Raw genomic sequence first — 6133 nt, 5'->3', positions numbered from 1 at the left:
CAGAAAGAATAAACCAGTTTTATTTAAGAAAGCACTTGTGTCGCTAAAGTTTCGTCGGAACGAATTTACGGAAAATTAACTAACGAACGGAGACGTACCAATATACACCGAAATATTAAAAATGACATAATCAAACAGACATGGTTTAGAAGAAACCGTAAATGGATTTAATTACAACCAACCTTTACGAAAATATTTTATTATATATATTTTTTCTTACAGTTTTCAAGCCTAAGAAAACAATTTTGAATTCGTCAGGTTTTTAAAGCAAAAAAACACAACAAAAGCGTAGCAAATATTTTCAATATTCACAATGAATATGAAAAGTTGTACAATGGTTAATGAGAATAAAAACATATTATATATATATTTGAATTTAGAATGTTGAGCGAAATGCGCAACTATTTATTGCTTTCAAATCTTATGTAAAACTAAAATGATTTTTTTTCAGAGTCTTGTACTGAATTTTAAGAGTTTTCGTCGTAACAGCTACATTAAATTATTTCATCATAAACTGGAAAAAGCATGTCACCTGATTCAAGCGTAGAGTCGTGTCACCAGTTGCTATGGTTACAGTGTAATGACAGCATATATTCGTTGGTTATTATGCAGATCACCAGGATTTTACTCTTTCGTTAATTTCGTCAATAATCTAGAAATAGGGGGATAACAACAGTATCGATCTATGTGTAAGGATGTTTGTTTGAAGTTAAGCACAAAGCTACACGATAGTTTATCTGTGCTATGCCCACCACGGGTATCGAAACTCCAGCGTTGTAAGTCCGCAGACATTCTGCTGTGCCACTGGGGGGCGCTTTGTGTAAGATCATGTATTATTGAGAAATGTAGCAAGAAGCGATTTAAAATTGTAAAATTTAGCTTATAACGTGAGGTGCACATAAACATAGGAAATATAGATTATCTTCACTGCTGCTACTAGTGTTGGCTTATGGTTTGGAAAATCAACACACAAGTTGCACATGTTTTAAGTATAAATTTAGTAATTACTCTTTTTTACTAGATGAAACTTCTTTATTTATTTCTCAGATGGTTCGATGTCCTTGAACAGCGAGCTGGTCCAATCCCAAATTTAGATATTTAGTAATACAGTATTATTTGCTCATTATTGTGAGTTTATAATGTCAATCAATGTTCGTTATGACGATTTGGTGACTTATTAGATAAAACTTTTACATCTAAAAACAATAAAATGCTCTAGCACTTGTCACATAAAATGAAAATCAAATTTTGTTTTATCTAAGGAGGCCTAGAATTAATTTTATATGAGGTGTAAGATACTTGGTTAGCTAACTTAAACATTTTTAAGAAAACAAAAATAAACTTTAATTGAGAATTTGTTTACAATAAGAGCAAACTGAGCAATCAAAACTGAACAAATTTGAAATATATTCAACCAACTAAAGCAGAGTTTAATTTTAAGTTGTATAGGTAGAAGGACCAAGTAATTTAATATAGGATATAAATATTAAACAGGAGTGTCGTCTGTGCATATATATATACCTTCTGCGTCTTCGTTTTTTGACTGACCTTAACCAAATTTAGTATCTACCCCTGGAGAGTGTCTAAGAGGTGGCATTGTTTAAATGTGGCTCTAAATGTCATTCCTTTGTGGATCTAATGTGTTCCTCATGTTACACTATTGATATAAAAATATTATAAAAAATCGAGGCAGCGATTTAGTTTTTAAAGAAAAGAATGAAAACTTTCCTAATCTTGGGTGTTCAGGGATATTGATATCCCCCTTTGCCCCGCTTGAGAAAAGGGAAATTTAGCTAAGTTCGTGGAGTTAAAAAAAGTTTCAAGGTCAGGCCTTATCAACTGAATTGGCTGGTATGAAGATTTGAGAGGTGTCCGGGAAGGCAGAGAGAAGACCTAGGCCGATGACGACGTTGATGGGAAGAAATAAGGCGACAACACTCGACAAAGCATATCACAACAAATGCCCTATAAACAGGGTTACCTAGTGGCTGGGATAAAAAAAAATCCACGAATGTCGAGGAATTTGTTGTTTGTGGAGGGGTGGAGCGTGGGGGGACTCGAGAACCTCGTAAAAAAAACAACTTTCACAGGACAGGCACCGAATAGCCCTGTCCTGTGCCCACGCTGAAATTAGAACAACATGAATATTTAAGTTTATTTCAGAGCCAAGTATTCGTTGTATGTGGACATTGTTTTGTTAATCTCTAACACATTTCCGAGGCATTCTTAGGACACGATGGGGAGTGACATAGGGTGAGGGGGGAACGTTCGGATCTCGTCTACTATGTCACTTCCCTCGGAGCCCTTTACGTCCTCCCTGTGCGTTGAACGAGTATGTCAGTCAGTGTTCTTACAATATTGCTTTGTAGTAAGTAAGAACAATTTTATTCATCACTGTTGTTTCTATACATTTTTAAGAACTTTTAATTTTTATAATTTGCATACATACGTGTAAGTATATATGAATATAAGAATGCTGCTTCTTGTATTATGTTAGTTTTAAAGTCACAAATCTCTTTAAATTTTAACAAAATGTGAAATGAATATACCTGCATGGATTCTGGGGATTCTCTCATTAGATTTGTTCATTAATTTCAGTTGATATTTTATTTTACACACTTAACAGCTTTACATTTTACACTCTCTCTTCCCCTATATTTCTCTATGTGTGCATGAATGTTTGTGAAAGTATGTTTTGGATTAGGATTGAGTTCTGACTTGGTCTGAGTTTGTCTTCTAGTCATATATAGACGGACAACAACTATTGTTAGTAGTCTGATAAACATGCCACCAGGGTGGTGCTTACTATTTTTATCGTAGGTGTTAGGGATAGTCACTAAGAAGTTGTTTCATAACCAAAAGTTTAAACTGTAGACAGACAACATAGTATATATATATTTACACACACACACACAACTGAGAATTTGTCTTCGAACAGAAAATGATCATAAGTACGGTAGTACTTACAGTAGGAATGAGCCAAATGTGCAATACAAATTAGAATCTCAAACACACACTGTAAACAGCACGTAAACAAAACTTCACTTCACAGACACTGATGAGTAGTAAACAAATCAACTTAAGAGTAACAAGTGACCAAAGCACTCGAGAAAGTCGGTAGAGTAAAAACAAAAATTTCACAAACTCAGAAATGTGTCTATCTGACTACTGACTTAATAACGTTGTTGGAAAGGCACAGCTCTCTCCTGTCTTCACATTATGTAAATCTAAATGCACATGACTGAATTACGTTACCTTGACTAGAAGCGTATATTTTAGTTTTACTTATAACCGTGTTAACAACAAGTCATAACAATAACCATTTCACAACACTTTTAACAAGCTAACAATACACTAGTAGCCATGTTCTATGATTACGAGCACGCTCTGTGAGTTGACAAGTAACAACCTGCCCTCATATCACGTGCGGGTGCACGATTGCTTATGCGCACGCGCTACGTGATCAGCTGTATCAGCTAGATAAAGAAACGTGGTATACGTAGATTCTCTAGACCTAGGCTTTAAACTCTGAAAGTGAAGTTTTCAGTTCCGTACATCTGGCCAAGGGTTCTGTATTGGACAAAGCAATTCTATCATAAGAGTCAGTGAATAAGACACGAGTCTCCTACGTGAGGACGAACGCTACCACTGCTGAAGTCTGACACGGCTTTGCATGAACATTCTGGACTTAAAGCAAGAACGATAAGTTGTATAATTTTACCTTTGCATTGTTTTTAAATTAAGTGTGACCTGTTGCCATCTAAGGTTGTACTTGAAACAGTGCGATTTTAAAAATATGTCTTTCAAGGAAACTTGAAATCTTATGTTGATAACCCTTGAAAAGTCTTTGTCCCAGCGAAGAGAGCATTACTGCAAGAATAGATATAATGTTAGAAACAGTAATGCTGAATATGCGAAATAAGCCTTAACCATTAATCCAGCAAAATAAAAGGCTGCCACCATGGCTAGATGGAAGAAAAACTATAGCAAAGATATCAGCAAAAGTCAGGAAATGTCAAGAGATAGCTCTAAGAAATGCTCAACAAGGATAGGCCTAGAGCCCAGTGCTCTCGAGACTCAGGCTAAAAAAATCTATTAGACAAGTGGAAAAAAATTAAATAATAATATTAGGAAGTAAGAATGAGGCACCAAAGAGTAAGGACCTAAGGTAAGAATGGGTGGGATAACATTATAACACTTGGTAGTTTTTGACACAGTGCAACCTCAAAGTGAGTGTGGCTATCGTTCTGCCCATTTCTACTTCTTGTTTTACTTTGAACTTTGATCCATTTATAGACTTAAATGGAGTTTTATCTGTAGCTAATTATTTATAAATACTCAACAAATTAAAACTTTCAAAAATCAGTGGTTCTGATACTATTATTTTGGTCCATTCCTTATCAGTCAGATAGTAATAATTTCTCCCATAAACAAAGTATGACTGTTGGAGCTTCCTGTCTCACTTCCGATATCAAACACCCCCTTATGATGTGACGCATTTCGTTGGATCACGTAATTTGATTACATACATGTATCTGTGCTTGGTTGCTGAAACAAAGTTTACATTTAGCTATATATATTTAATTCAGTTTTAACAATTACCAAGTTACAAAAAACACACGAAGTAGGAATGGGCAGAACGATGGCCACATCCACTTTGAGGTTGCACCTTGTCAACCAAGTGTTGTAATGTTTTCCGTCCATTCCTACCTTGTTTCCTTACTTGTTGGTGCTCCCTTTCCTACTTCCTAACTTTTTGTATTTAAATTTTTTTACACTAATAGGAAAGTATTGATGGGCAACGTAAAATGTAAAAAAATTTAAAATAAGTGTTGAAAATATAAACAAGTAGAAATACTTTCTATTCATTCAGTGATACACAATTTCATGACCTGTTAGGCTATAAATTGTAACCGTCTTTAGTGTCAATGAGCATCAAATGGCTAAGAAACAAAGTTTGTGTATTTGGAACCATCATATTTGAATGACCACTGACCATGAGTTTACAGTCTGATACTAAACTCCCGCTGACTAGCACAAGAAGAATATATTTAGCATTTTAAAATTTTCATTATTATTCGTTTATCAGTCTGAGTGAGTGAAAATGTAACTTACATGATTGTACATAAATTGTCACTTTTTTCTGTTATAAGATAAGCGTTTGCTTTCAGAGTACTTTGGTTAGTTTTGCTTGATTTTCTATACTTATACTAACGGCGCCAAAATACTGGACACCATTCTAAGCAAGGGTCAGTTAGGGTGTATCCACGGCATACAGTTTCTGACCATTTCATGAGTAATCCTGGGTCATACATATGTATTCTCAATGACAGCTGTTGGTAAGTATGTTATATCAAATTTAAGACTAATGCATGTCATAATTACACAAACTACAAAATAAAGCAAATGCTTCATAAAAACATTTATTCATTATATATATATAATGGGACAACACATTCTAGGATATCACTGGTGCCCCCCCCCCTCAGAATTTACAAGTGAATTTCATAGGCCACAGCATGATATAGATCAAAGTCACGAGATAATAAACATACCGTGTCATATGGAACGTACACTCCAATAATGTTTGAGACAAATAACGTCAAGATACTGCCTTGATTCCAATGAAACTTCTCTGTTAGTCTTGAAACCCAGCTTTAGCGAAAGACCTCAGCTCCCAAAATCTCACAACACTTGGTTGTTTTGCAAGAGACCTAACGGTCTATTCCATCCGGTGTATACAATCAGTTATTGGTAAATATTTATTACAAAATCCGGGCTTTAATTTACACCAAAAGAAGACTTATTTCCTATTAAAATGAGACCCTTTGGAGAATATAACCCTATTTTACTCAAAGTGTGCTATCCAAAAAATATTCAGTACTATAGTTCTCATATGTAGAGTAAAAGAGATAGAAGAGGAAAAGCAAAGAAAAGAGCCAAATGAATAATTTGACGACGAGCATTCTAAGTACCTTTGTGACAATAGTTGAGTTGTTAAAAGTTAAACCGTTTCTAATATTGAAAGTATTAATAGTGTATAAAATCAGTGATCGCAATTTAATTCAAATATTTATCATTAAATGTGCGATGAATTTGAAATCGTCTCAACCGTACACATTCAATTTATGAG

The sequence above is a fragment of the Limulus polyphemus genome, unplaced genomic scaffold, assembly GCF_000517525.1.
Source record: "Limulus polyphemus unplaced genomic scaffold, Limulus_polyphemus-2.1.2 Scaffold1508, whole genome shotgun sequence".
NCBI classification, from domain to species: domain Eukaryota; kingdom Metazoa; phylum Arthropoda; class Merostomata; order Xiphosura; family Limulidae; genus Limulus; species Limulus polyphemus.
This window is presented reverse-complemented; position numbering follows the sequence as displayed.